The sequence below is a fragment of the Sceloporus occidentalis genome, unplaced genomic scaffold, assembly GCF_023333645.1.
Source record: "Sceloporus occidentalis isolate IW3139 unplaced genomic scaffold, rSceOcc1.0.p SCAF_3, whole genome shotgun sequence".
Taxonomy (NCBI): Eukaryota; Metazoa; Chordata; class Lepidosauria; order Squamata; family Phrynosomatidae; genus Sceloporus; species Sceloporus occidentalis.
This window is the reverse complement of record NW_028316983.1, coordinates 41,152,129-41,162,212: the sequence shown is the minus strand read 5'-3', so window position 1 is coordinate 41,162,212 and position 10,084 is coordinate 41,152,129.

Genomic DNA, 10,084 nt, shown 5'->3' with positions numbered 1-10,084 from the left:
CACATACAAATGAAAACATCCAGGATCAGGGGGATTTCCTAGCAGACAATGGACCATTAATTAAATAGATACATTGATGCTTTGCCATTCAACAACAGACAAACACAGAGATTAACTTGTAAATCACTTCCTCTCAACCAAGGGTCACACTGTGTGTGTGTGTGTGTGTGTGTGTGTGTGTGTGTACACACACACGCACACACACATCCCACTGACTCCCATGCCAGTATTCTCTGACAATGCAAGCCACAGATGCTGGTGAAATACCAGGAATAAACTGTTCCAGAACATGGCCACATAGCCTGAAAGCCCCATAAAAAACTATAATATTTTTACATTACAAATTTTTGTGAGGCAAGGACTATTAAAGCAATAAATATTATAGTATATGCTTTTATTGGTCTTTGTAATCTTTCCATACTTTCCAGATCAAAGTTAATCTTTCTAAGAAAAACAAATTGTCTGGTTTTATCATTCTCAGGACTGAGTGCATTTACACAACACAATTATAGCAGGCTGAGCCACTGTATGGGCTCTGGGAATTTGTAGTTTGGTGGAGTTACATAGTATTACTTTCTAGAGAATTCTAGCATCCTCCTCTGAATCATAGAATCATAGAGTTGGAAGAGACCACAAGGGCCATCCATTCCAACCCCCTGCCATGCAGGAAATCCCAATCAAAGCATCCCCGACATATGGCCATCCAGCCTCTGCTTGAAGACCTCCAAGGAAGGAGACTCCACTACACTCCGAGGGAGTTTGTTTCACTGTCGAACAGCCCTTACTGTCAGGAAGTTCCTCCTAATGTTGAGGTGGAATCTCAGAATCTGTTCTGTTGCAAATACTGCCTTCTATCTAGTTACTTCCAAACTCTGGGATTACAGTGCATCAGAAGCCAATTCTCAGTGGCATCTACCAGTCAGTTTATAGGCACTGTAATTCCATGTTGGCAGACTGGCTTAGATGTGTAACATATTAATTAGCTTCCACAGCCCATCTGAAAAATGACCTATCTCTCAGAGTTGTAATAATAAATAAAGAATTTATGCAAAACATAAATGAGTGGGTTTCTATATCCAAGTATTATGCAGATGCAAAAAAATTGCTAACTGTATTTTAAATTCAGATAGAATAGATACTGATTTTAAATCAGAAATACAGAGAATTTAGCTATCATTTGGTCAAGGGGGATTTGGGAGAGGTTCTGGATATTGGCTTGATCTTCCAACATTTGTTTTGTAAGGCAGAATATGCAAAATCAAGCAGGGAATTCCCCTTCTCAAGCCACCTTAAAAGAATAACAAATGTGTGTGTGAAAGGTGAATTGGAAGCAGTCAGAAATCTACTTCTGATGTTTATAAGCATGTATGTATCTGCAAATATTAAACTCTCAAAGGCAAATTCTATTTCTTGGAGGTTTCCAGAAGAAGCAGTTTGCCCTTTTTCAGACCAGAAAATTGGTTATTCCAGGGAATTCAAAGATACAGGGAGATGAAAAACATCCTTGAAGGGCCACATACAGCCCCAGATCTGTGTTTTTCCTCATCCCTTTGTACATAATTGTATTACTTGAACCCTGGCATTACTTGCCTGCTTCAGGCATTACTTGTCCGGCTTCAATCAGTTTTGAAGTAGAGCAAGCCTAGCTCATCCACCTCCAATACTCTCCTCATGTGGAAAGTGAAAAATTAACTTTCAGTCTGTAGTGAAATTCGTGTTTTCACGAAGAGAATCCACAGGAACATGGAGACTCTCCACATGGCATACTCTCCCCAAGACCAGGGATGCCTCTTCAGACATGTTGTTTTCCATGTGAGAAGGATTGGCATTTCCCTCTTCTCACTTAAATGAACTGTGCCCAGAAATGGACTGGCAGCCAGTTGAGCTGTTGCAATAAAAGTGTTCCCTGTAGACAACCTCAGTTAGTCATCTGGCTGCAGCTCTTTGGACCAGATGAAGTTCCCAACACTCTTCAATGGCAGCCCCACATAGAGCATGTTACAGTAATCCAAATGGGATGTGACTAAGGCATGTATCACTGTGGCCAAGTCTGACCTCTCAAGGAACAGGCACAGCTGGCATACAAAATAGATTAACAATCCACGGCTTCCTTACCAGAGCAAAGTTACCCTGGCACTGCAATATATCTTGAGAAATGGCATTCCCTCTGATATGTAGAATCACAGTTATCATTTGTGTTTTTATTTGGGTGGTGACTTTCTGACTTTATCTTGTATCTTTTTGACTTTATCTTGTTGTCTTTATTCCAGTGGTATGATGGGATAAACTGATTAATACTGAACATTTTGAGAGATGTTATTTGATGGACCCAAATGAGTTTTTAATTTATTTTAAAAAATACAGTCAGGAAGTATGCCATATGGTGAGGCAAACATAAGTAATAATATTAGGAGAACAGGAAGTCATTGGAGTCTTATATATGCAATGGTTTTGATCCATTATCTGCTTCCCCTTTTCTGGGCACAATTAGGGGGCTGATTATGTCCTATAAGCAAGATAGAAGTGGCTTTTACATCTCCATATGCTCTCGGAGCACAACTGTTCTGTTTCTGATGGAGATGATTGTAAATGTGTGCCTTTTGTCTTGCTGGAAAAATCAGTTTGGCAAAAGCCATACTTTTATAACCATCTCCCTCTGGATGTCATAGCAGTAGGGAATGTACCATGATGTCATGTCGGGAAGTAAACAAAAAGCCACTTCTGCCAGGGACAAAATGTAGGACAAATTCGAGACCAAACTGTAGGACAACTGCAGGACAAAACTCAGCCCAAGATGTAGGACATTTAAGGTCCTCCTTTTTTTAAAATGTCCTACATTTTGGGCTGAGTTTTGTCCTGCAGTTGTCCTACAGTTTGGTCTCGAATTTGTTCCACATTTTGTCCCTGGTAATAGTTGACAATTATGGCAACCCTACACCAGCAAGTGAAAAACCTTCCTGTTCCAACAGGCTTTTATGAATTGATTGTGCAGGGGTTTTAATGGTGCGCCATTATAATGGTGTAGTGTTTTGTCATTGTTGTTATCATCACATGGTCTTCTAATGGATTTGTTTTAGAGGGTTTTAATTCTATGGCATGTCTAATTATATTTTAACAATATGTTTTATATGTTGCTACTTACGTTCTTGTAAATGCTTTTAACTGTATTTGTTTTAATTTTAGAAATCACCCTGACTCCCAGTATTGAGGAAAAGGTGGGATATAAATGAAAGAATGGCTCAATTAATTCATTAAAATCATTTTTGTGTCTTCTCTCAGCCCATCAGGGCTCCCACAAGAGATAAAAATGTTCTATGAAAACATTTAAACAGGTGGTTGTTGTTGCTGGGTTTTGTGGGTTGTTTGTGTTTTTTTTTTACAGTTTCAAGAAAACCAAAAAATTAAAGCTATCCTCCAAACTAACCCTAAACTGGTTTTAAGGAACAAAACCCATGAGGAGCAATCCAGGCTTGGCTTCCTGCCTTTGGGTAGAAATTCCATATCTGAGGTGATGGTGCAGATGGTGATTTTTGAATGTTACATCCTATTCATTTCCAGCCACACTCTCTACGTTTCTAGCCTCACCTTTGTTTTTGGTTCGCTTGAGGAAGCATGCAGCCAGCAGAATCTTGTACGGTTACTTCCAGTCGTTGGAGGCACTGACCTCAACAAAGAAAGAAAAGTGGTCTGTACTTTGTTAATTCATTATATCCAAGTGCCACAGTGCACCGGAAGTCACCATCTTACATGGTTGCCCTACCTGATAAGATGACAACAGCACACAGCTAACCTTTCCCAAATCTAGTTGTGTCCTAAGTGAAGAAGGTTGGAGGCTGTTGCCATGGCATTGAAGTATCTCCAGGGAGGGAGGGAAGGAGGGAAGGAGGGAGGGGGGAAAGAATGCTTCTTTACTTCCTAACCAAGGCTAAACAATACAAACAGATACACACATCTTTAAGCACTGAAGCAAACCATGGTTTCCCACAGAGTCATATCTATCAATGCATTTCCTGTGGAAGGAAAGAAGAAATTGCCTTGTTTTGCAGATTAGGGGCTATTCAAGGAGTCGGTGGGGGGAGGAGGGGAAGATGGAGAGAATGATGACAATTGGGAAGAAAAGAATAAATCAGGCTTGCCACCATTCATGACTTATTCATCAGACATGTGAATTTTGCATTTAAATTTGACATTCTCATGATCTCAATATTGTATATGCAAATCTAAAGATTTCTGCATCCCTTCACATTCTTGATTCAAGTGTGCTCTCATTTTCCCCCCAGTCCTCCTGTGAATACAAAGCTAGCAAACCTTACATAGATGCTGCTTTCCTCAGAGTTGATTCCCCCCCTACAAAACCGATGAATGCAACCCATATAATGTATTAATTTCAAAGATTGCTTAAATGCTAATTGCTACTATTGAGCATTTTCTTTTTGATTGTGTGTGTGTATGTGTGTGTTTTCCCTCCTCCTTCCCTTGCAGGTTTATTTGCAATTCTGCTGTTGTCTTCTCCAAGATTCTATCATGGCCAAATAGAGAGTGCCTGCATGTATTTATCTGTCAATATACTTACAAATAATTCAGAACAGCATCTCAAAATTAGAAAGGATGGTAAATGTCATCCAGCCAGGAACAAATATTGTATACCATTTGCCATGGCTCTATGAAAATTTCCAAATACAAATATTTAAAGTGTCAGCAGATAAGTAAGGAAAAACACACTCCTCTTATTTGACTGCCAGTTTTGACATAATAGTGTTAGTGTAGAAATAGGAAATGTGTTAGTTGTTGGAAGAAGAGTTATCACAACCTGAAGAAAATAGGGTCATGTAAGTGTCCGTACACAATTTATAGAAGTGGCTGTAAATAACTCAAACAGAAGCCATGTGTTATTTTTAATTATTTGTCTGGACTTTGTAACTCATTCTGTTCTATCATTCAGACAGCCTTAAGAGAGAGTAGTTGAACATCTGTCCTGGAACTTATGGGGAGGATGTGGGGGAAACAACAAAAAGGAAGAATGGACTGGGAAAGGAGGGCAGAGAGATTTAAACAACAAAAACACACTAACAAATTATCAACAAACCAGGAACTCATTTAAATTTAAATGAGACCAATAAATGTATTTCAGTAATATTACTGTCACTATTTTTTTTTTTAAAAAAACAGCATTTGTTAAGCATTTTTCTCACCAAATAAGAACCAGAGCTTTTAAAAACTACTTTTTGAACAACAATGCCCAAGAGTCCTAGAATTTCTGGAAGCTGAAATAAAAAAGTAAGAGTTCCAGCCTCTGAAGTAACATGAAAAAAATCCTACAAGATCGGAGGAAATCTCCACCTAGTGCAGTGCCCTGTGTCATACAATGATGTCCACATAATTCTGGGTTATGAGTGGCCATTTACCAAGGACTCCCCCTTCCCACCTCTGGGTTACCATGTCCAGAGAAAACGGAGGTACTTGTGATAGGTACCCTTGGCCCAGGGAAGGAGATTTGTCAATCAGTCCTGGATGGGGTCACATTTCCCCTAAAGGACAAAGTTCGCTGTCTGGGAGTGCTCCTTGACCCATCTCTACAGTTGACATCTCATGTGGAGGCGATGGCCAGGAGCGCCTGGTATCAACTTCGGTTGATACATCAGCTGCACCCCTACCTGCCCCAGAAGGACCTTGAAACAGTGGTGCATGCACTGGTAACCTCTCACTTAGATTTCTGTAATGCGCTCTACATGGGGCTATCTTTGTATCAGGTTCGGAAGCTTCATTGATTCGTGTTAATGGCTTGGGCCCAGAGTACTTGGAGGACCGCCTCTCCCCATACAATCCGCCCCGCACTCTCAGATTGGGTGAGAAACATCTTTTAAGAGTTCCTGATGTTAGGTATGTGTCATCTCGGAGGGCTTTCTCTGTTGCAGCCCCACAGCTCTGGAACTCCCTCCCCAACGAGCTCCATACATCCACCTCCCTTGATGTCTTCAAGAAGAACCTGAAGACTTATTTGTTCCGCCAGGCTTTCCCACCTTGAGCCTTGTTGTTATGCTTCCCCCTGCAGTGTTTCATTGTATCCCATTCTACACAGCCACTTGTATGGTTATTATTGTATTGTACTGTTTGTAAATGTTTTTATTGCTATTTGTGATATTGTTGGGGAAGTGGGTTGTGATGTTTTTATCTGTTTTTATCTTGCTGTACACCACTGTGATATTTGGAACAGCGGTATAGAAATAAAATTTTATTATATTATTATTATTAAAATGCAGCAGCCAGACTGATCACAAGAACACCCAGATCAGACCATATTACACTGGTACTATGATCTTTACATTGGCTGCCTATCAGCTTCCAGGTGCAATACAAAGCGTTGGTCATTACCTTTAAAGCCCTACATGGCTCAGGCCCAAGTTACTTAAGGGAATGTCTCTCCCTACACAACCCACCCCGCACTCTCAGAACATCAGGGAAGAGCTTACTAGAATACTCAAAAACAAGGTTAATAACAATTTCCCATAAGGCATTCACGGCCGCGGCCCCCAATTTATGGAACAATCTGCCAGAAGAGATCCGTCTTATTACCACCTTAGATGCTTTCAAGAAAGCACTTAAGGCAGATCTCTTCCAGCAGGCTTACCCACCCAATCTCCTATGAATAAGTTTAGAACAATCCCTACTCTTGACGAAAACAGAACGGTAAACAGGTGACAAATCAGTTTTTTTATTTATAATGTAATAATTGTTGTAATTTTAACAAACAAACAAAACAAACAAGCTTCATTTATATACCGCTTCATACTGCCTAAGCAGTGTCTAAGCGGTTTACAACTGTAAGCTAATTTGCCTCCAACAAGCTGGGTATTCATTCAATTTTATTGAATGATTGTATTTGTATTGTTGTTTTAACTGCTGTAATCCCGCCTCAATCCAAAGGGAGAGGCAGGAAATATAAATAAAGTTGTTGTTGTTGTTATTATTATTATTATTATTATTATTATTATTATTATCTGGTAAGCCAACTTTCCCCTTAGATTTTGGGCCCATTTATCCAGATTCCCCTCTGGCCCATTTCTAAAATCAGCAGACCTAGAGTGCATCTACATTGTAGAAATAATGCAGTTTGACACCACTTTAAGTGCTGACCCTATGGGATCCTGGGATATGTAGTTTTACAAGATCTTTAGCCTTCTCTGCCAAAGGATGCTAGTGCCTCACAAAACTAGAATTCCCAAGATTTTGTAGGATGGAGCAATGGCAGTTAAAGTAATGTAAAACTACATTATAGTGTAGATGCACCCCCAGAACCTGTTTCTTCTTCCCTCCCAATTCTTTGCTGCCTCTCACTGTGACATTATAAGGATCAACCTCTGTAATAACATCAGCTTTTGCTGTCAGGATATCACAAGGACTCACCTCCTGGCTTCAGAATATGGTTCAGAAATCTCAGAAAATGGAATGTTTCTGACTTGGGACCGCTACATGTAGCATTACATAGTACAGCAAAAGAAGTCTTGGGATGGAAATTGGCATCCTTTCCCCACTCCTTATTGCATTGGTGTGCCTTAAAGTTATTCCAAGCTTATGGTGACTGTAATGGGAACATATCATGGGGTTGACAAGATTTGTTCACAGGAGGATTGCCTTTGCCTTCCTCTGAAGCTGAGAAGGTGTGACTTGCCCAATATCACCCACTGGGTTTTTGAAAGTCTGTCACCTGACAAAAGGCCTGAAAAAAGTACTGTGAAATCTGCACTCTTGAACAAGAGAACATCTTTTATGAGGTAGGAACACACTGCAACACCGCACTGTAGTAAGTCCTGTTTCACGAGAATTATTGTGTCCTGTGTGGTTTCCAGTTCATACTTAATGAAGAATTTTTGAACTTCAAAAGAGCTTTAATTTTGACATTTTATTGGTTGACATGTGGTCTGTTTTCCTTACCTTGCAGATGTGTTACTTTGCTTTTAAAATCCACTGAAGATCATAAGGGATGTGTATATTATAATTACAATTATTTCACTATCCAACTAAATTGAAAGCTAGATGGTTGTTGCATTCTTCATTGCCCAAGGAAGCAACTCATCAGTTTTTCATTGATAATTTCCCATTCCTTTTGGGCAAAGTGGAGGGAAGAGTAGACAGGAGTTTTATTTCTTTTTATTGTGCATATTAGAGCAATAGTATTGTAAAAATAAACAAACAAATAATGAAATGAAATAATGAGATGAAAATGAAAAACCTAAAGTACAAATTTAATGAAATAGTGATCAAACATTAGCCTACTTTAAAAGTTGTCACTGAAAAGGGGCCAAATGAAAAAGTAAGAAGACTGCAGTATTGACCGATTTTATGGTTTGTATGAATTGTCTGAATTTTATGACCGTGTGACTGTGAGAAGCCTGAAGAAAGGTAAGATAGAGAAAAATGAGAAATGTAACATATAAGCATTGCAGTACTAGGGTGAGCAAGCTATAGTGAGCAGGAATGGGGACATTTTGAGTCAGAAAATTTCACAGATAATTACTCAGGCTCTGAAAATCTAGGACTTTATCACACAGGGGAAATGATGAGTTTAAAAAAGCATTTTCCCAGGACATTCACACGATCATGGGCAAGATTTTTCCATGACTTTGCAATTAAAGAGGATTTAAGTCCTGTGAATGACTTGTTCCTGCAGCATTCTTGGTTCTTCCCTGGGTTAAATCCTCTTTAATCGCAATGTGTGGGAAAATCTTTCCCGTGATCACTCAAATGTCCCAGGAAAATGCTTTTTAAACCCCCTATTTTTCCCCATGTGATGAAGTCCTAAGAAGAAAGGGAGTGGCACATATAATGAGGAGAGGTGTAGCAAAAGCAGTCAAAAGATATAATGCAAAGCTGAAGAAAAACATTAAACCAATCACCAGTTTTTCATGGTTTTTTGGGGGGATATGTGGCCATGTTCTAGAAGAGTTTATTCCTGACGTTTCACCAGCATCTGTGGTTGGCATCTTCAGAGAATGCTGGCATGGAAGATAGTGGGGTATATATATACTGTGTCACCCTAGGCAGGGAGGAATGATTTCCATGTTAATCTGTGTATTGTTCTGTTGTTGAATGACAAGGCCTCAAGGTGGGAGGATATGCAAAGAGGATTAGTGTCTGTTTAATTAGTTATCATTGTCTGCTGGGGAAACCCCTGACCCTGGGTAGTTTTCATTTGCATTTTGCTGGGTTTTGAGTTTAGTGTTTTTCAGGACTGGTAGTCAAACTTTGCTAACTTTAGGAGTTTCTTCTTTCCTGTTGAAGTTGTCTTGGTGTTTGTGGATTTCAGTGGCTTCCCTGTGCATTCTGACCTGATAGCTGTTGGCACGGTCCAGAATTTCAGTGTTTTCACATAGCATTTTATGCCCAGGATAGTTTATAACATGTTCTGCTACTGCTGATTTTTCTGACTGACCCAGTCTGCAGTGTCTCTCATGTTCCTTGATTCGTGTTTGAACACTGCATTTGGTGGTCTCTATGTAGACTGCATGGTATGCGGCTGGGAGAGGGTCTCTCCTGTCCTTCGCTGAGCACAGCATTTGCTGGATTTTCTTGGTTGGTTTGTAAACCATTTGGAGGTTGTGTAATAAATAAATTTGTACTATTAAGCCTGATTGACCAGGAGCCAGAAGGACTCTGGACTGAAATCAGGAACAGTGTCAGGGCTGAAAGTAGAAGGATACTACCTGTAACGAAAGAGAAAGATAAGTCTCAATGGATGACAGACGAAACGTGACAAGCAGTCAAGGAGAGAAGAGAAGCAAAAACAAAAAGTGATATAAATAGAGCGTTTTAATAAGGGGATGCTGTAGTTTGTTAAAATGAATTTCCTTTCATCCCAGTTGCATTCCAATAGTACCATTTGTTTAACTGAGAATTAATAGTATATCTATGGGTGCTCTATTTGCATTTGTGTATTAATCCTGTTGTAAGCCACCCTGAGGTCCAGTTTTGGAAGACATAAGATACAAATCAAAGCAGATCAATCCATCACATAGTTATGCAGACAAATTATGATGATAATTTATTTATAGTATTTAAATATCATTTAATAAACTATCTGTTTTTT